Source organism: Brienomyrus brachyistius, chromosome 19 (genome assembly GCF_023856365.1).
Source record: "Brienomyrus brachyistius isolate T26 chromosome 19, BBRACH_0.4, whole genome shotgun sequence".
NCBI lineage: Eukaryota > Metazoa > Chordata > Actinopteri > Osteoglossiformes > Mormyridae > Brienomyrus > Brienomyrus brachyistius.
Window position 1 is genome coordinate 1,458,906 of NC_064551.1, and position 27,684 is coordinate 1,486,589.

The window sequence follows — 27,684 nt, forward strand, 5'->3', positions numbered from 1 at the left end:
AACCTGACATAGCGCAGTGTCCCCCCCCCCCATGGATTAGGTGGTCACCCTAATATTAACAACCCCTAAGCAATAGAAACCACCTTTAAATTTACTATTAAACATATTTCTCTAACATTGAAAAATTAAGGCTTTGGAAAACATGATTTCATTCCAAATGCTTTCAGTTTTATGGGGTCAGTCAACAATCAAATCTGCTATCCATCCATCTCTCAACCACTTGTCCTGGTCTGGGTATATCTAACGCATAATTAAGACATCCATGATAAAACATCACTCACCTTAATGAACTGATGTAACATGAACATGATGTCAGCAAGGTTCCCTGAGATATTCAGTTGACAAGTGAAAGTGACAAGATGTTTCAAGATCTTTTTTTGTGATGTGGATGGTAGTTCTTTGGTGTGGTGAAGCGTTTAGTAAAGTGTTGGCATGTACTCAGATATTACTGGTGGTTTCTAGATATCAGTAAACGTTATCAAATTTCATTGGAAGATTCCGGATATAACTCATTGTTCCCTGAAGTTCCCTGGAAATTTCCTGAACCTGTTTACAATATTTACAACTTAGATCCGGCTTATGGTCTTTGTCCACTCTGCCTTTATTGGAAAACCAAGGACACATGGGCTCAGCCGCCTCCACCCACTCTGTCTCCATCAGCACAACAGCTGTGGCCAGCAGGACGTTGATGCTGAAAAATAAAGGCCTCTATTTCAGGACATGGTGAAGGAGGTGCAGCTAGACCAGTGGTCACCAACTGGCGGATTCCCCTCCGGATCCACACTGAAATACAGTTGAATCCGGGCAACATATGAATTCTAACCGCTACACTGGCAAATTTTTTCAGAAACAGTGGACTTTGTATTATTAATAGAATTTGGGCCACTGGGAAAAATAGCTGGGGACCCCTGAGCTAGAGAATTCCTCCTCATTATGAAACAATGGGGAAGACGTCTTCATGGGAAACCAGGCCTTCGACGTTCCTTTCATTCTGTCTCACTGACCTGTCCAATTTCCAGTTTTCAGTACCTACTGAGTTCAATCATTATTGCTATGGATTAAATTCACCAGACTTCAGTGCCCGATCTTCCAAAGCTTGTTCACTAGCTTTGGCCTTTAATTTCCCACCTGTCGCATAGTCTGTGGTTCCAACAACAATACAAAAATAACAGCAAATGTAAAAAATGTTCTTGTCTTTAAGCAGTCTCGGGACCTGTGGTCTTCATTTTTGTAAGTATTTCTATACCTGACAGTCAATCTGTAAGGAATTCCCAGCCAGTGAAAGACAGCAACATTGTCTCCACGCTCCATCCACAACTCCCCTGTAAATTTTAACCACTGAATTGCAGCAAAGCAGGCAATTAACCCGGGCCAGTGCTCTGGATGTCGCTCGATTAGGTAGCTAATGCTAGCGTGCAAATCACCCCTCCGAATAATCTTCCCTGGGGTATTGCTCTGCTGACGCTGCTTTCATGTCGCAAACATTGCTGGAACATTCTGTGCAGTGTCTAGGCAGGTCCTGCTGCCCTGGGTACGGCACAGTCATGCTTGTCATCTACTGAGGAGTGCACCTTCTAGCAAGCTGCATTGCGGAGCAGAGGCCCATGGCCCCTAGGCTCAGTTTTGGGTTGAATAATGACCGTAGTTAATCAGGAGCTCAATGTATGTATGCTATTTGTGGAGACATGGAGTTCAAAGTGTCTGGAATAACATGGCCAGCAGAGTAATCCCATCACTGTTGGGCACTCAAGCGAGGCCTTTAACCCCAGAATGCCCCGGGGTACTGTGTGCTACATCAGCTCCCTCTCTGACCTCAAGCTTGTACGTCACTTCCGACACAATGATCCACAGCTAAATTAACGTAACACGTAAATATATAAACACTTTGTGGTCAACAAATCTTTGTCATCTAATTGTTCCGAGCTACATTTTGGCAATTATCAGGGGGAGTGCAGCAAAACAAACGAACCAATGGAGACAGGGGCGTCTGGGATATGCAGGTCCCTCTGCGTTCACCACAAGAAACATCTGATCTCCTGGCCCTGGTCAGGTGATCCAGCATACAGAGAGTTCCTGAGGCAATGAAGGCCATCAGATGTCCTCAGCAGATCACATTTTTTCTTGACTTTCAGAAGTGGCCTGGAAAGCCAAGTGAGTCACGCTACGATTACGTAAGGCGTCATTGTTATTTGCACTTGCGAGGAGTCGTAAAAACGTCGTCACAAACCACTAGGCCATAATTACCAGGACCAAATACACAAACAAGCGACCGCATCTTAATGACATACATTGTGAAAAACCAAGACCTGAGCAGTGATGAATCTTATGAAAACACGGGCGGATAGCTCATCAGAACATAATCAGCGTGTAACACAACAAACCTAGAGGAAACGCGGGAGGTCTGTTAATGTTTGAAGCATCTGAAGCAGCCTGAAGGATAATTACATAACAAGTAGGGCATACAAGGTCATTCAGCTAGTTGTGCTTGCTTGGATATTTAATATCTAAGTTATGATAACATTGTACACTTCTGCTGATATGAGTCAATTCAAGGTCTATGCCACAGACACACTGCTAGGAGGACTGTAGTACTGTAAAAAGCACCCCCATCAGATTTTTTCTGCATTTATATAATTTTCACATACTCAGCCAAAACTGAATATTACATAAAAGACAAGCTGAGCCCCTGTAGCGGCTAAATAACACACAAAGACACTTATTTATTTACTGAAGAAAATGCTGCAGCATGGAATGGCTCCAAACGTCATCTTTAGGCAGAACTGCTACTCAAACAGCCCCTATTCAGCCTCCAACATCACCGCTGGATAATCTTACGGCACGCCTCCATTTCACCGTCCTCTGCGCCTCCACGACTTGTCAAACCGCCTGAGAACCACACTGGAGTTCATCACCATAAAGCTTCAGTAGGACTGAGATCCAGACCAGCCCGATCCAAACTTCTTCAGCCACTGTGATGATGATCTGCTAGTGTTTAAGCTCACAGTCCTGCTGCATCCTCCCGCTACACTTCAGCTCACAGAGGGACGACCTGACATTTCCCAGCAGCATAGAGAGCACAGTTATGGCGGTTAGCTGTCCAGACCATTATAATATCACCCCCACATTTTCGGTTAAGCAATCTTGGGGAAAAAAAACACGACCAACATTTGCAAAAAACATTCATTTCTGACTGTCCATAGAGCACCATTCAATATATAATAAGTGCTCTTCATGTATAACATGTCTATGTTTGCTAAAATATTGAAATGACTTACCCTTAGTCAGTATTTACTTAAATGTATTTGACTTTTTACACACATAATCATTGCACATTTGAACGTCACACACAAAGCATGTGGAGTCATTCCTTTCAGATTTGCATCACCACGTCTGCGCAGTTGCTGTATCGCTCCACTGGGTCTACATTAGCCCATTTACATATTGCAACTGCTGACGTGAGGCACTGCTTTCAGTCTGGCAGCTGTGTAATTACACTGCTTGGCGCATTCTACCATCCTACAGTTTTACAATGTTTGATGTAGAACTTAAAACCACAAATGCTCTAAAAATCTGAACACACCGTAAGGTTTTACTTACTTACTTATGGCTAAATACCATTTATTTTAAGTGGCAAAAGGGAGACTTACTGTAAAATGGTACTGTTTGTGTGTGTGTGTGTGTGTGTGTGTATTTGGGAATGCGTCTGCAGATCTATTCAGGTGACACTCAATGTAAAGGACTGATATTGCCATAAATGTATTAAAATCTGTGGGACATTCACATCGTCTACGTTCAGACTACAGGACGTCCTGACCTTTGATGTCGGCCGTCCTGAAACGATCAGCACAGCGGCACTATTCTCTGAAATGGCTCCATCTTGTTTTCTCCCAGCATGCTTGCTTCAAGGTTTCGTGAAACTTTCCCTTATCAGCAGGAACTCTCAAGTTCCTAGAATGGAAATATGATTGTTCCCACCATTGCACATGTAGAGGAAATTAGCTTGGAGGGCTTGTTGTTCTTCAACAGTGAGATAAGAATTCCATAGTCATGCAAGGTTTTAGATGTATTCTTTTTTCTTTTTTTAATTTTGACAAAGTGTCAAGATAATCATTCTAGGGAATGTGTACAAGTATGTGCTTCTGGCCTGAAGCCATTGCAAAGCCACATGGAAACGTGAGGGAGCGAAACTCTCAGCTCTGCTGCCTGCGCATTGTGGGCATTACGAAATGTTGATTTAGGGCAAATTGTTTGCGAAGGCTCCACCTCTCCTGCACATGAAAGCAAAAGAACAGCACGGCCAGAGGGACAGGAAGCTGCCGGTACCCCAGCCAGCCCCCATCAGTGGGAGCTGCGGTCCCTCCCGGCCTGCGGTCACCTGCTAGGGAAAGGCCCTTCTCCCACTGCCTCTTGCTTGGTCCAGGAACACGGGGCATGATGCTCAAGCAGCCCGACAAGGCATCCTCTCCTGCATAACAATAATTTATTATCATTAAATTCAGTGAGACTAATCCGGTTATACATGCCTTTTACGGTGCCTTTGACCACATTAAGCCTCCATTCATGCCAGGATCATATTTCCCATCCAGGCAACACAGTGCCTCCATCCCATAATACGAAGCATCGGAAGTGTTCTTTTTGCAGAGAAAATCCTGACGCTGTGGATACAGAGAGACTTTGTGCGTGGGCTCATGGGGATCGTTTGGTGTGGCGGGCGCGGGGGCTAAGCGCGACCCCCCAGTAAAGGCCCCTTGGGCTGGGACGAGCGGTCCGGGGCTGAGCAGCCTGCAGGTGTAGGGATGCCCCGATCTGGAGGGATGCCCTAATCCATGCCTTCCCAGCTGGTGCGAGTCACCAACCCACGGGGACTGTGACAGCTTGACTCTGTGGCTTCGTTCAGCACTCAAACACGATACCACAGTCTGTCGCACTGCAAAGTCATTCTGTCACAGTCTGTTTCCTGTGTCATCCTGGGACCACGGGGAAAAAAATCAATTTCCTAAACTTCAGAAAATAAAATATGCACCAAGCAGAGTGAATCGGCTACTGTAACTAAGAAAACATCATATCTGTAATTTTGGTGATTTTCAGGCTTTTGGTGCGCTAGACAATGAAATACGCAGGAAAATAATGTTTAAGAAACAATAATTTTGCAGATATGAGGTTTTCTTAGTTAGTGAACTATATATATATCTCTCTGTGCGTGTGTGTGTGTGTATGTAAAAACATATACAGTAATAACATAACAACATTAAATCTAAGCACTGCAGCTCCGCATCCCCAGAGCATGGAACTCAATTTCAGTTCAATTTTTAATTACAGTGAAAGAATGCTGAGTGATAACTGTTGATGTTTTCTGTATTACAATTCAGCTAATAAATGCAAGCCTCTGCTGGCTGGAACTCCAGACGGAGACAGCCAGCACTGCCTTGGTCATCGCAAGCCCAATGGCTTCCTGTCAGACATTTACATAAACCATAACAATAATGCCGGGGTAGCCAGTCCCGATTCTGCCGCTTTGGCGGGTAGATCTGAGCAGACTCCTGTTGGTTCCTCTAGTGAGTCCCTTAAGTCAAACACACCAGCAAGTTCTGAAGCTTTCAATTAGACAGTGAATATACATTGATCCAGCAGTTGGTTACATTAACTCCAGTTCCAGCTGGGCTAGCAGTAGAGACCACAGAGGAAGGACAGGACACAGATAGGACCTCTCCTCGTGTCAGAGTCAAAGGGACATGCACATCACAGCGATGCCTGGCACCCCCCTTGAAGCTGTGGCCAACTCTGGTTCAGTCAAACTGATTGTAGTTTTCGCTTATTTCACGAGTAAATGCAGAGATTTTTTAGAAATTTCTTGCAAATCTCTGCTGTAACAAAAAGAGAGAAACTTGATAAATACAATAACAGGAAAAATAGGAAAGCAGATGGCTTGATTATAGAAAACAATTTTCACTTGCCTGTACTGAGCTTGAGAACACACAGAGCTGTCTATACTCCTCTGCTAATCCTAGCTGGATCTCCATAGTGTGTGATTTAAGAGCTTAAGTGTTTCCTTAGGTGGTTCATCTCCCTAAGCCTCTTTTCATGACTCACCCACGTCATGCCCAGGACCAAGCCGGGAGATCGCTCAGCCTCTGCGTGTCAACCGCAGCCGCAAGGTCCTGCTGATAGGGGAACCATGGCTGTGAGAGGAACAGGCCATGTCCATGGTGCCGAGCTCGCGCTTGTCATATGTAACATGTGATCCAGCCAGTTTCCAGAACGCGAAGGAAGGAAAGAAGGAAGTGGAGAAACATCTAAGTGTATGTCATTGGGCTGCTGAAGGAGGGCTGAGAACTTGGAGGTAACCTGCACAACACGGGAAGAACACGCAAATGTCACACATCAAGCAGTGCGTTCAAAATTCACTGCCAGTGGCTTCACACAAAACACAGACTAATGACAATAATGAATGAATAAATAAATGTGTTGTGCAAAATAGTGAAAATTATAGGGATTATACATAGCAGTAGCAATATCAGGGGGGTGGGTTAGGGTTAGGTGTGCAGACGGTTGGGAAACAATTATGAATTAAGTTGTTCGGTGGAATTGCAGACAGGAGTGCTAAGGCAGAGGTGTGCAGAGGAGCCTGATGGGACGAGGAAAGAAGCTGGCGGTCTGCGTTCAAATGCAGACAGGAGTGCTAAGGCAGAGGTGTGCAGAGGAGCCTGATGGGACGAGGAAAGAAGCTGGTGGTCTGCGTTCAAATGCAGACAGGAGTGCTAAGGCAGAGGTATGCAGAAGAACCTGATGGGACGAGGAAGGGAGCTGGTGGTCTGCGTTCAAATGCAGACAGAAGTGCTAAGGCAGAGGTGTGCAGAAGAGCCTGATGGGACGAGGAAGGAAGCTGGTGGTCTGCGTTCAAATGCAGACAGAAGTGCTAAGGCAGAGGTGTGCAGAAGAGCCTGATGGGACGAGGAAGGAAGCTGGTGGTCTGCGTTCAAATGCAGACAGGAGTGCTAAGGCAGAGGTGTGCAGAGGAGCCTGATGGGATGAGGAAGGAAGCTGGCGGTCTGCGTTCAAATGCAGACAGGAGTGCTAAGGCAGAGGTGTGCAGAGGAGCCTGATGGGACGAGGAAAGAAGCTGGTGGTCTGCGTTCAAATGCAGACAGGAGTGCTAAGGCAGAGGTGTGCAGAGGAGCCTGATGGGACGAGGAAAGAAGCTGGCGGTCTGCGTTCAAATGCAGACAGGAGTGCTAAGGCAGAGGTGTGCAGAGGAGCCTGATGGGATGAGGAAGGAAGCTGGCGGTCTGCGTTCAAATGCAGACAGAAGTGCTAAGGCAGAGGTGTGCAGAGGAGCCTGATGGGACGAGGAAGGGAGCTGCTGGTCTGTGTTCATACCCAGCACCACATGCATGCGTCATCTTGCCACCCATAATTCCACAGTTTAGCTTGCTTATGTTTATTGTACACAGGGCGCTTCCTCATCCAGCTGCCTCAATGCTGTTAACGGGGGTATCTGGCTAACATGACACGTCAATTATACACATATTAAAAAAGGAAGATCTGAATCGTGGGTTGGGATAGTTGTACACCAATCAATTTATCGAATTTTTCCTTGGATAAGACCTGTACAGGCCATTAATTACTTTATAAGTCAGCAATTTTGAAGTCTATTATCAGGTCAATGTGCAGTCAGCGATGAGGAATAAACATGATGTTCTCATATTTTAAAGTTCATTTTTCTTGAACTTTAGAATAGAAGGGGTTTGAGTCATATTGTCTGAAAAACGATTTTTATTTTTTTTGCATGAACGGCAAAAAAAATACTGATTCAGAAAATCCAATAATCATATAAAACATTGAAAATGTACTTTTGTCCGTTTTCATTACAAAGCAAGAACATTCCAGGTTTAGCATTCCCTCCCGATTCCCCCAGGTTTCCCCATTTCCTTGAGTCTCTCCTGATTCTCCCAGGACTTTCCCCATTTCCTCAGGTCTCTCCTGAATCCCCCATGTGTCTCTCTATTTGCCCAGGTCTCCCCTGATTTCCCCATGTCTCTCTAAATTCCCCCGGGTCTCCCCTGATTTCCCTGGGTCTCCCCTGATTTCCCCATGTCTCTCTAAATTCCCCCGGGTCTCCCCTGATTTCCCTGGGTCTCCCCTGATTTCCCCATGTCTCTCTAAATTCCCCCGGGTCTCCCCAATTTCCCTGGGTCTCTCCTGAATTCACCAGGTCTCTTCCAATTTTTTGCTTCTCCCACTGTCCTTCCACCTCACCATTTCTCCTATTAAACTCCTGGTTCCCCACATCCACGCTTTAATGATTGTGAGGATCTATTTCCTACCCACTTGGCAAATTTTATGGGCAGGTGGGGACCCCCATAATGTTGGCAGGTATGATTCAGACCGGTCTAGAGTTTAGGACATAAAAGTCATTTTAAAAGCCAGGAGCAGTCGTGGCGGATGTCAGGGATGGTACAGATAAGCACAGTCAGCAGCACCAGTGAATTGTTAAAGAGGTTAGTGAGAGGGTATCCAGCGGATGGAGGAGATTTCGTTGTAGCGATGGATTTGGAGAGATCCTGAGTGGGCAGCACTGTAGCCTCACACTTCCACGGTTGGCTGTCCCCAGTCTAAAAACACGTAATCAAGTGCCCCAAAATTGGTTATAATGTAAATGTATGTGTATTCTGTGATAGGCTGTTGTCCCCCTGTCTCATGCTCTGTGCCACCCTGTGATAGGCTGGTGTCCCCCAACCTCATGCCCTGTGCTGTCCTCTGATAGGCTGGTGTCCCCTGCCTAGTGCCCTGTGCTGCCTTATGATAGGCTGGTGTCCCCTGCCTAGTGCCCTGTGTTGCACTGTGATAGGCCGGTGTCCCCTACCTCATGCTCTGTGCTGTCCAATGATAAGTTGGTGTCCCCCTGACTCATTTCCTGTGCTGCCCTGGATGGCTCCAGATTTACTGAGGTCCTGCACTGGATGAGTGGCTGTGGAAAATGAATGACTTTTTCATTCTTACTGAAGGTCACTGAAACAGCACAGGCTGCTGTGATCCCAGTCCTGTCAGTGTGTAGTAAACATGAAAGATGAATGGACGGCTTTTTCTTTTGCCCTTAAGCTTAAAGTAATGGGTATCAGACCACTGTGCAGAGCTTTCCTGTTGTGTGATAGTCATTTCATTCACTGGAAGACCATCTTCCATTTTCATTTCAGCTTGTGGCATTGCAGCTTAAGATAATGGCGCGTCAAAGCACAGTGAATATACAAACAAACGTTGTCGCTACTCTTGTTTTCAAAGGAGCTATTTTATTTACAACCTGCAGCAGTAGGCTGCGCGGTGACCCCGTACTAACGCTGTCAATGCCATGCTGAAGTCTAAATCAGCCTTTAGACACGTGACAGCAGTTTGTACAAATGCTAGCAAAGATCGAAAGGATCCAGGAGAATGAAAAATTCTTCTATTCAACATCAGCGCATATATTAAAATAACCGAATACAAGAATTCAGTGGAAATGGACAAGGTTAGGCGGGGGGCCAGTAAGCAACAAGTACTGCTGGCATCCCATTCAGACTGTCCCCTGGGATAGGCAACAGGCTCACAGCAACCCTGAGCAAGCGGAGATGGATGGATGGATGTCCCGTCCCGTCCCCCTCAAGTACAGAACAGCAAACAAGCAAAAAGTAAAAGTATAGCCCTACCCCCCCCCCATTATGGCCTTTCTTCAAGAATGCAAAGCAATTAAGCAAGTGCTCAGCATAAGGTGATAATGATAAATCCTCTATTTGCCATTTGCACACATATGAGTACAGGTGAACTGGAATGCTTCTCTTTGTCTCCCCATAGCTTGGGGGTCACAGTGCAGGGTCAGCCAATAAGTGGGGCCCCTGGAGCTGAGGGTTAAGGGCCTTGCTCAAGGGCCTACGGACGTGTCACTATTCTGCCAAGGCCTGAACCAGCGATCTTCCGATCACAGGCTCAGAGACTTAGCTTGCTGAGCCACTCACTGCCAATAAAGTGAAGGGTCTGAGAACATAAACCAGCTTGGAGTGAGCGGGCAGGTGGTCAGATGTAATGGACAAGATTAGCGTCAGTGTGGATGACCGAGACGCTGCCTGGAGGTGAGGAACTGTGGCCAGAGGCGGCTTTTTACAGCAATTAGCAGGTTGGACATTCCTAAGCGTGGAGTCCCCGATGATGAGCCACCTCCCTATCCACAAGCACGCTGCTGAAAGTGGGGAGCCTATTTTTAGGCTGCTGGTGAGCTGTATGCAGAGGCACTAGGAGCTCGGCAGGCTGACCCAGGTCACGAGCTGCTGGCTCCCCACTGGGAAGAGCTACACAGTTCAGCTGGGTCGATGTGAATCCAGTGGCTAAGGCCATGCCAACCTGTGGTTCCAGCACAAGGGCCAGACTCTGAGTGGACAATACCTGTGCCTTTCTGTCACTTGCAAATGTTAGTCAGTGCAGCACGCAATACAAATGCAGCAGAGAGATGCGTCCTCAGCAAAAGGTAGCCTGCACTGCTTTTCCCATCCTATTTGCATTTATATTTGTTTCGCAGACACATTTGTCCAAAGTGAATTATACGTGAGGAAGATAATATGCAAAAGCATACAGCTGTCAAGGAGACAGATGCTTCTAGCCTAAGTTTCCAAAGATGCACCAGAAACAAACAGAAGATGTTGTGTGGAGATGATAACAGTAAAACGCTGCATACGTTTTCTGTTCTGGTGCATATTAAATTCATTAATTAAATTAGCCTGCTTCATTAAACTTGCTCACTGCTCCCTTGCTGTGCTCCTGTTACACGTGCTTCATGGAGACAACCACGGGAATCTATTCATTCCTGTGTTTTTGAAACTGCATTGTCACTGAACTAGTGAATTTTCATGGAAAGGTAATGATGCAGCTAGAAACACAGGCTCATTCTTCACTGGTACTGGAGGAAGAGCTCTAAGGGGGAAATGGGTGTGGCACACAATGTATCCTCCACAGCCCCCCCTGTTGGTGCAGAGAGCACATGGCAGCAGGATACTAGAATGTGGGCATGGTGTTAAAGGATCATCGGGATCCATTTGGATGAGACAAATAGAGTATTATGCCCACAGACGTATTTATTTTGTTGTGACTGCCTGTGGGGGTGTCACTGTTTCCCGTTTCCAGCTCTGGTGGCCCGCACTGCACCTTGCCGCTGCTCTGCATCACCTGGGCATGATAACTGCTCCCCACACCTGATTGGTGGATGCCCAAACCAAGCCCAGCTCTCATTGGCTATTGCACTGATTGTGGCATGGTGCCCTGGTGCTACCTGTGTGCCTGTGCTTGGAGTAAATAGTAAATAGTGTAAATAGTGTAGTAAATCCTACTGTGGCTAATAATTAATCTGCTTATGTTACTGATGTACTGATGTTAAGGAAGGGAGCAGGTATACATTTTTAGTTTGTGTTCTATTTTGTTTTGTGACAATTAGGAAGGTTAAGGTTTGTTTATTTGCTGTTGTTGGACAGGTTACAATGTTTGCAGTGCCTCACTCCCAAGGTCACTTGCACTTGCTTCCTCTTGTTGGAACTCCTCTGTTGTTATTGATATCCACTGAATAACGTGATACATTGAGAATTGGGGACAGGACAACCCCAGTGGTGTCACCAGAAATTTTGATTGGGGTGGCAACAAGGGTGGCCGTATATCTACTTACATCCATCCCTGGACCCACTTTATTAACTGACATGCTCAGGACTCTGCTCTCCCTAGACCAGGACGGCGATATGCAGGTATAACCAGCCGGACTCCTGGTTATCTGGTCTACAGTTTTATGTTGCATCACTGAGACCCAGCAGCTCCCTACGCCCAGTTTATATTCTGGCTTTCTTTGCTGCCGGAGTAGCTCCATCTAAAATGTTGGCATCAACACCTCTGTGATCTTACATGAGTCATTCAAGCCAAAAATACCCATATAAGAAATGGACCAACGAGCGAAAACCAGACCAAGTGACAAGCTCACCAAGACTGACCAAGAAGCACTGGTAAAATTTTCCTTGAGGGGGTACAACTAACTTATTAACGCAGTTACTACTCAAGTACAAATCCATCCATCCATTTTCCAAACCACTTATCCTACTGGGTCGCGAGGGTCCGGAGCCTATCCCGGAAGCAATGGACACGAGGCAGGGAACAACCCAGGATGGGGGGCCAGCCCATCACAGGGCACACTCACACACCACTCACTCACCTATGCACCTATGGGCAATTTAGCAAGTCCAATTAGCCTCAGCATGTTTTTGGACTGTGGGGGGAAACCGGAGTACCCGAAGGAAACCCCACGACAACATGGGGAGAACATGCAAACTCTGCACACATGTAACCCAGGAGGAGACTCGAACCCGGGTCCCAGAGGTGTGAGGCAACAATGCTAACTACTGCACCACCATGCCGCCCCCCCAAGTACAACTCATGTACAAATATACAAACTGCATGAAATACATGAAGCGTTATGATTGGTTAATGATGCACAAACATGGAATCAGTACGTAACACTTCATTTCCGGTTAAATGATACATTAAGTATGTGTGTACTACTATATTATCTGTGCCCCTCAATAAAGTGCTACCAAAGTTTAAATGCCAATCCATCACAGGGCACAAGGCTGGGGCACACACTGGATGGGATGCCAGTCTACCACAGGGCACACTACCTGCATGAACACAGACTAAAGGAGGAACCGGGACTACTTGGCATGGACAGGACACTCAAACTCCACCAACACAGAGAGGTGAGGCCGGATCAGAATGCTGGACGCGAGTGAGCTACTTAGCAAGGCCCATAACATTCAAAAATAAGTTAAAACAATCTACCAGTGACAACGACACTTAGAGACATTCGACTTGTAAAGATGCACCATAAATAAAACTTGATTTGAAGGTGTGACTGTTTTGGGGCGTAATATTGTTGTGGCGCAGGGAAGGAGGGAAGGAGGGTAGGATGAGATGGCATGTCATGTCTGAGAGTGGGAGAGTTCCCAGCCAGAGAGCACTCAACACTTCAGCCTGCTAAATTCACACTCAGCCCTCCGCCCTCGGATTTGAGCCGACTCAGACCAGGGGTGTTAAAGATGACGTCCAGGGAGCTTTTCAGCCTGTCATCCATTTCACTTGCGGTTCACCAGGGCAGCTCTAGCAGGACAGACATGTGGAGAAGCGACTTGTTGGAAAGGTGTCCAATGACGGTCCTCGGCTGACTAACCTCTTCTATATGACCCCCATTCTGCTGCCATTGTCTGATGCTGCAGATTGCATGGCAGATTGCTTAATTACACACCTGTATACCAGCAGTGGGTGTGGCTTATGTGGCCCACTCCTGTAATTACTACCCAATACTTTTAGTGTATGAATGGCTGTCATCATCACCCCAGTTTGATCCACCACTTTCTTTACTATATCATCTCTCCCTTCCTTCTTCCACTACACAGAGGTTTTTCTACAGTATATTCCAAAGGAGACGGGTGCCAATAGCAGAGTATTTACTGTTCAGGTTATTTATTTGTTCAGTTTAGTTTAAAGTGTCTCACTGGCACGCATAATACTGAAAATCCCCACAGACTGGTGCCATCATGGCGAGTAATACACAGTGGGTGAAGTCCCTCTGTTTCTCCCTCCCTTCATCCCTCTGTTTCTCCCTCCCTTCATCCCTCTGTTTCTCACTGTTTCTCATATTCTCTCCCTCTCGTTATCCTCCCTTTATCAGCCTTTTTTTCCCTGTCATGAGAAAGTGTGACTGCCTGTGCTTGTGAGTATGCGTAAGTGTGTGTGATGTGTGTGACGGGTGTGATGTGTCTGCGTGCGTTTTTATAATTATTACATTGTGGGGACCAGATATCCCCAAAATGCGGTAAAAAAATGTATTGGTTTTGCCCATAAAAATGAATGGAGAGTCCCCATAAAGACATGAATACATTGACTTGTGTGTATGATGTGTGTATGTGCATGTAATGTGGGTATGAAGTTCACACACATCACACACTCCAGGACCCAGCCTACGCAGCATGCTAGTCTAGCGGGTAAGTCACATGACAAAAGGGTCACGTAGCAGCGTCCCTGGAGTCCATCTGTTGGGAGGCAGGTAGGTGTGAAGGAGCGTCTGGCTGCAGGGACGGGGACTCATAGCAGAGCAGACTGCAGCTGCATGCAGGCCCATAAAGGCCAGTTTGGTGTTCAGAATAACACCCCCATCACCTGCCCGAAAAAGCAGCACGTAGAGCAGTACACCCTAAAGCAGCCCCGTAAAAGCTCAGGGCTGTCACAGTACGCAGGGCACGGGCCAGGGAAGCAGGCGAGGACAAGGAAGGATCGGGGAATAAGGGCTTCGATGGGCACAAGGAGAGGCATACGAGAATCGTAGTAACAATACAATGACAGGACTAAGGAAACATGTTCTGACTGGACTTAAATACACAGAACTAATGAAAACAACTCGAAACAGCTGGTAAACAGGGAATTAACATGAGGTTAACGGGGAGACAGGAGGATCGGACGAGCAGGGCATGACAAGGGCTGCCCACAGAGCCCTGTGAAATCATTGTTTACATTTATTTTGATCTGTTTCAGATTTTAAGATTTTTTTTCCACCAAAAAAAATGAACTGAAAAAAATTGCCTTTAAGGAGACAACGATTTAGTAGTTTGCAGAGTACGACATGTCATGCTCTGTCTCTACTGCCTGTATCCACTTTTGTCTCCTAAAGGGTAATTGTTTTGGGTCGGAAGATTATAAAAACTTTGTTCTGGGTTCTGGAATATTAAGGGTATTAGGTCAGTTAAAATAAAATTGAAGCATATATATATATAGCAGGTCGGATAGGAGGTCGGATATCATTTTGTCTTTATTAATAGTTTAATTAACATTAAACATTTATTAATTATTATGTTTTGAGTTGAGGTCAGGTTGAATAAAAGCATTGGCTGAGTTTGGGTCACTTGTGAATGGACCCACGATTCTGTGATTCCATCTGCGTCTTCCACATCACAGAAATCACAGGGCCCTAAGCCTCAGGCCCATTCAGGGGCCGGTTCCAGGCAGCGTGTGCAGCCCATGAGCGCCGTCTTCCACGGGCCATAAGGGGCAGATGCTATCTGCTGGAAGAGGCCTAATCCTGCAATTCCTTAAGCCCGCTGACCATTAATAATTAACACACCGTGGTGCTGCCCTTTCAGAGATGGTACCCTGCCCACTTTCCCTCCCTTGATCACTCTCTCATTTCAAATTTGTTCACTGTTCCCTATATATATATATCTATAATCCAGCCCTACTCAGTAACCAGCTGTGTTTCCTATGGCTCTGCCAACATCTCATGCTGATGTTTGTATTAATATGTACTGATATATTAATTTTTCAGTACTTGCCACCTAAACTTCCCTTCAGCCTCAGCTAACACTGCTCAATCTGGTGCATGGACTTTGGAAATGTAATCACAATTAAGAATGCAGACCACAGAGCTTCTCCTTGGCAAAGAAGATCACCCACTGAGTTAGAGCCTTCCAACCAAGGAGACCCACCCACCCAGAATCCTCCTCCTGCCTAAAAAGCTCAGACAAATGCCCCTGCACACAAGGAGAGGCAGTGCACCAGTGTCATCTCCTCCATACTGCAGCATCCACAGGCCTGCAATCCCAGCGGTCCTGGCTAGCCATAAACAGCCTGCCCATGGAGACCTCTTTCAGGCTTCCCCCTGCCACTACTCCTGCCCAAGAGTATCGGGCAGAGGCCCACAGTCCACCCTCAGGCCCACAGCCCACCCTTAGTCCCGCCAAACAGTACTGGGCAGAGGCCCACAGCCCGCCCTCAGGCCTGCCCATGTGAACACCACGTGACTCCTATGGTGCTGGAACAGCCAACTCGCTATGCGAATGAACTGGCACGGGTGAGTTATCTGCTCTACTCAGAATGACTGCAGCCGGAGCCTGACCTGATGACCTGTGGGGTAAAAGCACAGCAGGGAACCAGCAGGTTTACCAGGTCTAATCCCATGCAGTGAGGGGCAGGTCACTACAGTAAAAGATGCCACTTTACAAATATCATGCTGTTTGGGACAGAAGCATTGCCTAAGTAACTAAATAAAGAAGAAGCACTAAAGGTCACCACAAAGGAGACACTCCAGAGGGAATTCCTACCCGCTACAGGGCACCACAAAGGAGACACTCCAGAGGGAATTCCTACCCGCTACAGGGCACCACAAAGGAGACACTCCAGAGGGAATTCCTACCCACTACAGGGCACCACAAAGGAGACACTCCAGAGGGAATTCCTACGCACTACAGGGCACCACAAAGGAGACACTCCAGAGGGAATTCCTACCCACTACAGGGCACCACAAAGGAGACACTCCAGAGGGAATTCCTACCCACTACAGGGCACACACTCACACAGGTATGTGCAGGGGGGGTTTTCATCCAAAAGACTGGATGTGTCCCTTTTTGAAGTTCTCAGTGCGCATCTTCAATAACCGACATTCAAAATTACCCCCCACCCTACCGATAGGATAATGTACCCTACGTCACGCCCCCCCCCATTGGAGTGTCTACCCTCTACACATCTTTGCACTGCACGGCACTGCACTCACATGCTCAATCTCACACAATAAGGGGAATGGAGACAGTTCACCCTCTCCGTGTGTTTTTGGGCTGTGGTTGGAAACCAGAGCAGCCAAAGGGAATCTGCATGGGGGGGGAACATGCAGACTCCACACACAGAGATAGGTAATAATAATAATTGTCATACCCGGCTCGTATGATCCTCATGTGTGCCACGCCCCCTGATTATCCACGTGTGCTTCCCTGATCGTTCCCAGCTGCGTCTAGTTATTTTTGATCAGTCTTGTCTAAGTCCAAGTCTTGCCTGTGTCCCTTGTCCGTCATTGATGTTGTCAATGCCAGTGTTCCGTCCTGCCCTTACCTTCCCCAATAAATCCCCGGTTTCCCCGATTACGCTTGCCTTGCCTGTTTCCTGCCTACCTGCCTGCCTGTGCGTATTACCCGCGCCATGGATCGTGACAATAATAATAATAATAATAATAATAATAATAATAAATAGGGGCAGCATGGTGGTGCAGTGGTTAGCACTGTTGCCTCACACCTCTGGGACCCGGGTTCGAGTCTCTGCCTGGGTTACATGTGTGTGGAGTTTGCATGTTCTCCCCATGTTGTCGTGGGGTTTCCTCCGGGTACTCCGGTTTCCCCCCACAGTCCAAAAACATGCTGAGGCTAATTGAAGTTACTAAATTGCCCGTAGGTGTGCATGTGTGAGTGAATGGTGCGTGAGTGTGCCCTGTGATGGGCTGGCCCCCTATCCTGGGTTGTTCCCTGCCTCGTGCCCATTGCTTCCGGGATAGGCTCCGGACCCCCCGCGACCCAGTAGGATAAGCGGTTTGGAAAATGGATGGATGGATGGATGGATAATAATAAATTTCAAGCCCAGCCACTACAAAAACAGAACCAAGCATTAGCACATTACATAATGTGATGAAACACATAATATATCATTTCATTTCTTCCTTATCATTTCCAAGGCATTTCACCATGAATTAACCTCAGATAAACATTTAGCACAGGGTGTCATATTTGGCTGCAAAACTCATGTGGGGACATATTACCGATGGCCGAGTGCCATCAGATCTCGTGCTGCTCGTGCAGAGACGACGGTAGCAGTGGAGAAGTGCCAAGCCGGTGCAGTGAGCGTGCCACACGTCCGGGGTCTTGGCTGTGTAGGTAGCGGTCTGTGACTCTACCTCACTCAGGTGCGTCAAAGGCTCCGTCTCTTAAGTAAGAAGTGAGAATGAGCTGCTGACAACACCTGACTTAGCTGAGCAACGGTAAGAAACAGCCACCACATCTGCTATGGCCAGTAGGCTGTGTAGCGGCTATGAATCTAGAGTGCTCTGCATATTGAGCTGAGAAGGAATTACCCGGAAGGCTGTCAGTTATATCAATAGACACTATGTCTAGATAAAGAGGTAAATTTTACTGTTATTTACATGTTATTTGCTTGGGTAAAATGTATCAGCTAAAAAAACATAGAAACAGGAAAGTTTAGGGTTAAAAGATAAAGTTGGTTTATTCCTGGCAACTTTGAATGTGTGAAGCTCTTTTACAAAAGTACATTTGTACTCAAAAATGAAGTAAAATACATCACATTCAACTTAATATATTAAATGTCTATGGAACTTAACAATGAGTCTGTGTTCGCTTTATTATTTAGCAGATTTTTTTTTTTTTAACTAATGTTTCATTTAATGCATCTGTAACCAAAATGAACTATTATAAAAATGCGGACCTGAGAAACAATCTGTCAAAGAGAGACAGAAAGTTAAAAATATTTCATACTGCAGTGATAATCCAGGCTACAGCATCCGATGGACAGGAGGCCTGAAACTGCTGACATAAGCCGCAGAAAAATGCCTTAAGCTCTGCAGATCTGCACTGGACTGGACCACAGAAAGAAAAACTTTCCTAAGATAAACTTTCCATTGTCACGTTTATGAAAAGTGATTTGTAATTTAACACAGAGAAAGTCATGAACAATAATTAGAGTAATACAGGTTACTTTCCTACCACTCAAAGACATGACAGCTTAAACCTCTGTTGCGTGTGTGTGTGTGTGTGTGTGTGGTTTGTCTTTAATGAACCACATCTATGGCATAATCCAAACCCAAATTATGCCAACCTTAACTATAAAGCAACCAAGCAAAATGCAAGACTTTTGGCATTCACAGATTTTTATAATACTGAAGTTGTCCTTGTTGGGACAAAAAAAAATCTTCAAAATAACAGGTTTTTATCACATTGTATGGACATTTGGTCCCCACAATGTAATACATACATGATCCACATGCATGCACTTATACACTCACACACACGCTGCGTGCTTGATATAAGGCAGCATGTGTGTAGGTATACATTTTCTCCACCATGACAGTCAGATGTAATGTCAGGTAAGATCCTGCCCCCCAGGTCCCTCATAAAAATCTATAGCCCGCAGCTTGATTAGCTAACGCTAAATGCATCACCTGGCGTGACCCCCCAGAGGCGCTGGACGGATCATCAAAGGCACGACATTAGGGCCCCGCGGGGGGTGAAAAGAGCAGCAGAGAGAAGAGGAGAGGAGCGGAGCGGAGCTCCACAGAGAAGGGCGTCCCCCCCCAGGGGTGACATCCGCCCACCTCTGCAACTCTTTCATGAACCTTCAGGGAGGGCAATAGTTTAGCTCTTACATGGAAAAAGTAAGGAAATTCTTTTGAAATTCTCTGTACCAGCATGACTAATCAGCTAATGGCTCCGACACTAAGATACCCGCACAGCCATATGCCTGCACAAGCACCCTCACCTCCTGGGTGAAGATAAGAATGCAGGTGTAAGGAGGAATCACGCTCACTTCTCATCGGAGACGCCAAGCCCTCACTCCGCCGTGTGAAACTGTTGCTTGCTTGCCGCCACTGGCAGCTTCGGCGACTCCTCGCTTTTCTAATCGCACATGAGAAACACTGGCTTGCTGCCCAGTGCAGCTATCTGTGAACAGTGGACTGAGAAAAAACGGACCAACGAAAACATGAGCAACAGTCACTGAAAAATCTAACTCTGAAGGCGTTTCCTCGTTTTAGGTGGTTCAGATAGCGACGGACAAGAGGGGACTTTTTCTGTGTCACCTGACGCACAGGCCGTCCTACGACATGACGCATGACGCTACAGCTGTGTAGGGCAGAACGGCTCGGGCTGTACTCTGTGCTGATCACGGTCCGCATGGATTCACTGGCAGATTCAGGGGGCCGAGCACTTGACATACATTAGAGCTAGTCCGGTGGGGGCCCCAAGGTGATATTTAGACAGGGTGCCCAGAATTTTTATGTACGGTCCTGGTGCTGGTTAAGCTGAACCTGAACTCCTGGACCCAGCCCCCCACCCCCCAAGACCTCAGCAACAGCCTCCAAGAGGAAACAGATTAACCATCTTCGCTGTCACTTCAATGACATGGATGGGGCCCTGAAAAAACACCCTGCCCCCCCTTTCTCACCCTGTTTCACTTCATCCCCCCCCATCAGGCCCATTAGGGAGAGACTGCTGCACGTGAAGGTCGGGGGGGGTCAGCACTGAGGACGGGGCCTTGCCAAAAGGTCGAGCAAGCTGACAGCACCCCGCCCCACCTCCCCTGTGGGCTCTTAATCTGTCAAGGCGGCTCCAGGCCTGCCGCTTCGCTAACGTCTGCCCAAACTTGCAAGCAAGCATTTACCCAGCGGGCCAGGAGTGACAGGCAGCCGCTGGGATTACGGAGGCAGCTGCACGCATTTTGGAGCGCGGACATCCTGGCAGGGCGCACCGGCATTAATGCGGCCGCGAACGGGGCGTGTGGGCGCCAGCACATTCTGTCTAAGAGCGGCCGACACTCCAGCCTCATTTCACGTCCTGTCCCACCATGGACGGCACATTCTTCGGCAATAGCTCATTATCACTCCTCATGAAGGACATGCGAAGGGCATGTGGGAGATCACTCTTTGGAAGACGGCCCTGACACACGAGGGCACTCAGAAACCCCTGATGCAGGGCATTCTTCATGGCTAAAGGTACCGTTTGTGGATATAAACTGCGGTTTTTGCAGTGGAGAACTGAGGTGAAGTGCAAACACTGAAATGCAGTGTCAGTGTGCAGCACATTCAAACATAAAGCGTCTTCAGTATCAGGGATGGGTTAATCCACACTTTTTCAGTTCCGATCCGATGCTGATACACAACTGCCGATACCGATACAAATTCCTATACAAGAACTCTTTTTACATTCATATTTTAATATAATAAATATATATAATATATATTTATACTTTATGTGTTATTAGACATTCATCTAAAAGTGCATTTTACTGCATTCAGGACGTTTCTCTAAGAATGATCTGCGTTCCTTTTACACCAAATACGGCCTTTGACAAAAAGACCAGTTTTATTCATTTTAATATTTAATTAATTCGACACGTCTCAGATTGTACTGTCACTTTCCAGCCCACATTCAATTTCTACTCTACATTTCTCTTCTATTGTATATTTCCTGTATTTTTCTTTATTATTTTTCTATTTCTATTCTATTCTTTTAACTTACTCCTTATACTCAGTCTCCTACTCCTTTGCGCTGTACACCAGGACAGGAGGAAACACATTCACACAGTGCGCTGACGAAAGGACAATGGCAATAAACCTTTGAGTCTTGATAAACCGATACTGAACATCATTTAAACAATCCATTACCTTATACCTTTATATACAATAATATGCAAATTGTAACACAGCTTACTATTTTTTACCTTGCACATATTTAACTTTAACATTTATTACCTCCCATCCTGGTGCCGTTGTCCCAAAACACTTAATGGAGGTTTAGCAACATTACAGCTCAATTTTACTGACGCAATTTATGAAGCTGGGCTCAATTTCACTTCCTACGGCCTGATTATGCAAGTGGATTTCTAGGGCAATGATCTTATTCTATGGCTCTCAGAGACAGACGCTAACTTTTTTATCCTCCTGAAATTCGTGGCTAATGAACCGACTAAGCTCTGTGTTTTTTTTTCAGTCAGGGCCAGTGACTCTTTAAGGGTTCATTGTTTAATTTTTCTCTCACGAGACTGGCCACCAGTGAGTAAAATATACCAGAATTTTCCCCCGAGGACTCTGGTTATTTCAATCAGCAGCTGTGCAGAATTTCAGCTCACACTGAACACACATGTGCTCACACGCATAGTGAATGCACATCACAAATGTCCTCTGGGGCTCCAAGGCGATTAACACCTCCTCGTTTGCTGTAACTCTCCACGAGGGTGCAAAGGCAATTAGCGCCCACTAAATTGTGTTAAACTTCTATTCTGGCTTAAAGACTATTACTGTTTAACAGCAGGCAACAAGCAAAGTTAGACCATTGGGTTCTCCGCCACCTGCAACTGTATTTGTTTGCTTCAAAACATGACCTGATACACATCAAGCACGTGCAGAAACATACTGTAAAGGAATATACCCAGATAAGCAGCAGTACCCAGATCCCTCCTTCACGTAATGATGTACAGAGACACGGGGGGTGACGATCTGGTTTTATGAACCACGGAAGCCACTGCACTGTGACACACGTCTGGACAGTCTCGCAAGCAGTTTTGCCGGAAGGAAAAAGTAATCACCACGTTAAATGCCCTGACAAGATATGGAGTAAAGGCAATCCAGCTAGTGGGAAAATAGAAGGGAGCAGTCTGGAAGGATCCCAGCTGTCTCACTGGGTTTACCAGGAACTAACCCACTAGGGGGAGGGACTTCCTGTTCAGGTAACAACTTACCCCAGGCCAGCTTACTTCCAACAGGAGACACTGAGTGCATTTTGGCAGGTGTCGCCACATCATGATTGGAGCAGGGGCCTGTGATTCACCTCCAGCACATGAACGCACTGAGAGCGGCTGCGAGTTCCAGTCACTAATGAGCGGCAGCACATGGCATGATCGCAGTGGGCAGGAGCCCCGTCTAGCACTCCGCCCTGTCTGCAGCCACACGGATGCTTGCCAATCGACTCAAAGATCTGTGCTTCTTGAAATGTTTTAATCACTTTGTGTGGGTTCATGCTTTAACATTCAAAGAAGGAGATTAAAGAAGGGAAACATACTGAGATGCAGCTGCTGCAAAGCGGACATGGACGCATTCACAGAACATCAGCGATAACGGGCACAGATCCATCATTATTCATCTACTGACTCATTTGTTTGTTTAGCAGAAGCTGCAATATAAAATGGGTAGTTTTTACTGGATCTTCACTGAGGCGGCTTCTGTTGACGCTACGTCGCTGATCCCCTACCTGGGAGGTCTTTCCACACAGGTCCGCAAACCTTGGCAAAAGCAAGAAGGTCTCTTGGACTGCTGCCCCTCGTCCGACTTCACAGGACCCAGAGCATCACACATTGGCGCCTGCTTCTGTACGCCCGTATGCACTGTGCGCTCCCGTGAGCACTGTGCGCGCCCGTATGCACTGTGCGCTCCCATGAGCACTGTGCGCGCCCGTGAGCACTGTGCGAACCCTGGGCCACTTTATGCCTGAAAAAGAAATGTTAAACAAGGATTATAGCTACACAATTTTGAGTAAAATATGAAGCTTGATTTCAACCTCATCATTAATCGAGGTTTTCTCTTGCAATTCTTGAACACATTTGTTCATTATTATTTTGCATTGCATATTGTCTTTTTGAAAATGGAACCAACAATATGTACAGATTCTCCACATATCTGTTAACATACTAATACTCCCGGCCAATATTTACATTTTATAAACCTTTAAAACTGGCAGCACCAGAGCTACTGACAACTACTGAAATAAGGGAGATGACAGCATTGATCGATCAGCCATTTTCTGTAATGGAATTATTAAATATGGCCCATAGATCAACCTTTCGTTTTCCACAGTGCAAAACAAAAGACATTAATAAAATCTACCGTAATTCCGCTAATCAGCACTGGCAAGCACATGCAGTTTCATGTCCTGTGCACCAGCTCAGGCCCTTGGTCTGCTCAATACAGATCTTGACAAAGCATATTCCTGTACAAAACAAAATGTGGGGGAGGGATCCTAACACAAAAGGGGTCAAGGCCCCTTTAAAAGGGCTTAACCTGCAGCACAAAGCCCTGCAATTTTAACCCAGCCGTCCAATTAAAGCCAACACCCTCAGGCTTCGAAATCCACACATCTAACCCTATTAAAAGCCCTCAATCAATCTGTCCATTCTGTGCCAGCTGGGTTCTATTGATCGAGGTGCAGGTATGGAGCCAATGATCAATCAAAGTGGAAATGCCAAAGTGCCCAAACCCTTCCCCACACACTGCTCTTCCTCCCACGGTCTCACATTAATAGTGTTAAGGATATGTGATATGCGTCTCTCTGCGTTTCACAGTCATTGAATTATAAGGCTCAGATGTACATAAAGTGTGACCTATGGTGATTAAAATGTCACAGGAACAAGTAAAGATTGTGGTACTTCGGCCAATTTAGCGGCTAAACTGAGCCATCCTGCATTTAGCATATCTTCAGAACATGTAACCAGTGAAGAGTGGACTTGTGGCTCTGTGGGCACTGATGCCTCACACCACCAGCAGTGGGGTTCCAAACCTGGGGCGTCCTTTTACGTCATCTCATGCTAGACACCAAGAAATGCATTCAGATGATCTGATCTGCTTAATAGGAACTTGCAAGGTTGTACAGCAGGGTTGCCCAGTTCTGGTCCCAGAGGGCCAGAATCCAACACAGTTTGCAAACATACCTTAATCAGCGAATTACCCGGTTTAATGGGTGTGTCTGAGCAGGGAAATCGGCAAACTGTGTTGGATTCTAGCCCTGCAGGACTGAAACTGGGGAACCCTGCTGGACAGGCACACATTCAATGACATTTATACAGCTGAGTATTAAACAGAGCTGCACGAAATCACATTGTGATATTACATCGCAATATGTGACATTTCTGCAAGAAATACTGTGATATTTTTAGTATTAAAAAAGGAGATGAAATTTACCATAAATAAACTATAGCCAAATAGAAGTTGTTGTTATCTACCAGCAGTGTGTCAAATAAGTTGGCACTGTTGCCGTGGGATATGTCAACAAGACACAAAGCAGTGCCGACAAACGCAATGCGATTATTCTGCATGCACACATCTCAGTCACGATTCTGAAACGATATCATGCAGCTTTTTTTAGTATATTAACTATAATAATGTAGCTTAAATATCCTTGTCTCAATCTTTGTAAACTTCTTTGTATTTCAACCAAAAAACAAGGATACCATGCCATGCAATGATGTCACTTGTTGGAGAACAGTGCCCTCACAAGCTAACGTCCTCAGTGTCCCAGATCTGGTCCCCTCTGCCCTTCCCCCATGAGGAGATAACAGTCCCTATGGACACTGTCACTGTCCACATGCCACTCAGGTTGGAAGTCTGACTGGTTTCCATTCCCTGACCTGCCTGTTACTCACAGATGTCTTCCTTTCAGTTCCTTAGTCACAGTACCCCTCATTCGACTCTCATGCATGGTCTCCTTGCCGAAGCAACATCAACAGTCTATTATCTCAGTAATATCAGTGTCAGTTTATCGCTTTACCCCCTTTGTCAATCAACAGAGCATTGCTAGGCTGGCATAAGACAAAAGCACTGCCTGCATGGCGTGAATACCAGCGCACAATAACACACACGCGAGGCAATGCACGGATGGAGGGGAGACAGGCACAAGTAGTCACGCACATACACACAACCCACGCACAGAAATGTGTGTCCAAACAGGCCCGACCCCATTCACGGCTCAAAAATGGCAAATAAATGGCGGATTTGTATTTTGGCTACAAGCAGCTTATCTAATTGAGGAGTGAATGATGGCAATGATTGGAAAACAATAGGAATCCAGAGTCCCTCATGTAATAGTGAGAATGCCAAAGCCGAGCCCCAGACATTTAATCAAATCAACAGAAGAGTTCACAGGCCTGACTGCCTGCTCCACCATCTGCGGTCCATCCTCTCCACTCCTGCTCAGGAAATCATCAGCAGTCTAACTTTGCAGCTCTAGCTGCCCTGCCTGAATCTTCAAGTAACAGATGCCACTTATCTGTGGTTTACATGAAAAATAATTTAAAAGCATGTGTAACTCATTAAATATACATTCCAGAGAGAAATTATACACAGCAATCCTGGTGCCTGATTTTCGGGTACTTACATATGGTAAACATTAATTAATCAATTAAGCACAGTAAGACATTACCAACATTAAATTCAATAATAACAAAGTACAAAGTATAATATTATAAGGTACTGTACTATCTCTCTTATTCTCGAATGAAAGTTATTTCGGTGGTTTAGCCTAAATATCAAGACTATAGAGCAATGAAAAAAATCGCGTATCAATGATGACGAAGCAATGAAAATCATGCTTTTTATACCCCTCAAAGGAAGGAGCAATGAAAAACATACTGCTGCCCATTTTACAATGAAAATTACTGGACAGTCTACCTGTACATAACCTGTAATGAGAAAATTGCGTCTTTTTTCAAATATATCGTAGCCTGTTGTGGGTACTCACCGCTTTAAAAACCGTTTATTTAGGAACTTTCCAATTTTTCGCACCGCGGTAAACCGCGGATACCTGGGTCCCGCTGTATCTACTAAAAGTACAGTTTACAGGAGGACCTTAATTTGATGGTATATAGTAGTGGTTCTCAACCGGGGGGGGGGGCGACGCAATAGGGGGGCCTCAGCGAGAAGAAAGTACGACATTCCTATCGATATATATTCAAAAGGAGACATACGTTGATATATCAATATGCACTTAGTATACTTAAAAATTATTCTTTATGGAAGATTTTAGTGAAAATCAATCGTATTATATCTGCTTCTGTTTCGGTTGTGACGTTGCATCGAATCCCAGAATTCACTGCAAAAATCTAAGGTTTCAGTTAGGCGAGTCTCGCGGGAAAGCTAATTGGGGGGGGGGGAGACACACAATGTTTAAAAAAATTTGCGTTATTTGTTTTATTTTGTTGAAGACTAATACCTTAAAAATGGGGTCTTTACCTTTATTAAGCACACGTGTAATGGCTGTCACGCTTTGTTTATTATATTAGAGCTACATTTTGGGTTTTACGTTGTTTTTTGTTCATATTCACCTTCTGCTTAGAGAACAATGTCATAAACAGAAAAAATAACGTTGTTGGAAAATATGTTTATATTAATAAACATTAGCAATTGCTGTCATCATTGCAGAACGCATACATCACAGACAATATCATAACCTGTGCAGGGGACTCCAGGCACGTTTTTGGTTGAGAACCTAAATCCTAATTATATGCCTTATGCTAATTTATACTATTCCTCCAACAGAATTGCACTACCTCAACGTTTCTTAACAAGTCTCCGCACCAGCACACAATATAGTGAAAAACTAAGACTGCGCCTCAAAGCGCAGACATGCCTGCCTTACAAAAACAGATGCGGCTCATATTTCATCGTGTGATAAAGATGAATTTGCGATTGTAGAATATTCATCTCATTTAGTGTAAACTGAGACATTTTAGTAATATTGGTGTACCTTGTCACAGCAGTTTCTTCGCTGTTTTGTTTCTGTATTTTTCCGTTACAGCCATCAGCCAGTCTCTACATGTCTGGTCTTCTAATAAACCATCAAATTGATCTAAACTAATCTCCAGAGTGTTGCAGGATGATGGTGACACCAGGGATAGACATTTTGGGGGGGAATCCTCTTTTTTTAGAGAACGCCTGGGCGGAAGGGCAGATCCTGATGTCGTTTCCCTGTTGGGATCCCCATATGCAGAGAGATGTGCCAGATACTGGCCGCGTGACTATACTTTGTTATCAGGAAAAAAATAATGGATCTGGTCCGTGTGAGCGTAAGTGTAAGTGAGAAGCATCGTATTTTCGCTGCCCCGTGCTCATGTGACCCTGCCGGTGGCGTGTGACGAGGGACACATTTCCGCTTCCTCTAGCTCTGGGATTGATCAGACCAGGAGTGAACAGCAGAGAGCAAACGTTCAGATTAAGAGCAGCTCTAATAGACTGCGGCACAGAGGTTCCTTCAGCAGAAACAACATCTTTTAACTACCTTCAAATGGTGTTCACACATAAATATTACATGTAAATCCATGAGCAGGGTG

The 27,684-nt window shown here is 45.8% G+C and overlaps 1 long non-coding RNA gene across 5 annotated transcripts; it reads right to left on the bottom strand.

Annotated features, from left to right (window-relative positions):
- Positions 1–128: 128 nt before the first annotated feature.
- LOC125715232 (uncharacterized) lies at positions 129–27,501 on the bottom strand. 5 transcript variants are annotated; one of them, XR_007383973.1, is made up of 8 exons: positions 27,102–27,501; positions 23,471–25,625; positions 22,839–23,074; positions 8,864–8,968; positions 6,091–6,345; positions 4,376–4,465; positions 3,815–3,948; positions 129–691 (listed from the first exon to the last, which is right to left on the bottom strand). It is a non-coding gene; the product is annotated as an uncharacterized LOC125715232 (long non-coding RNA). The 5 variants fall into 5 exon arrangements; XR_007383972.1 differs by lacking the exon at positions 27,102–27,501 and adding an exon at positions 26,097–26,418; XR_007383974.1 differs by lacking the exon at positions 23,471–25,625.
- Positions 27,502–27,684: the final 183 nt, after the last annotated feature.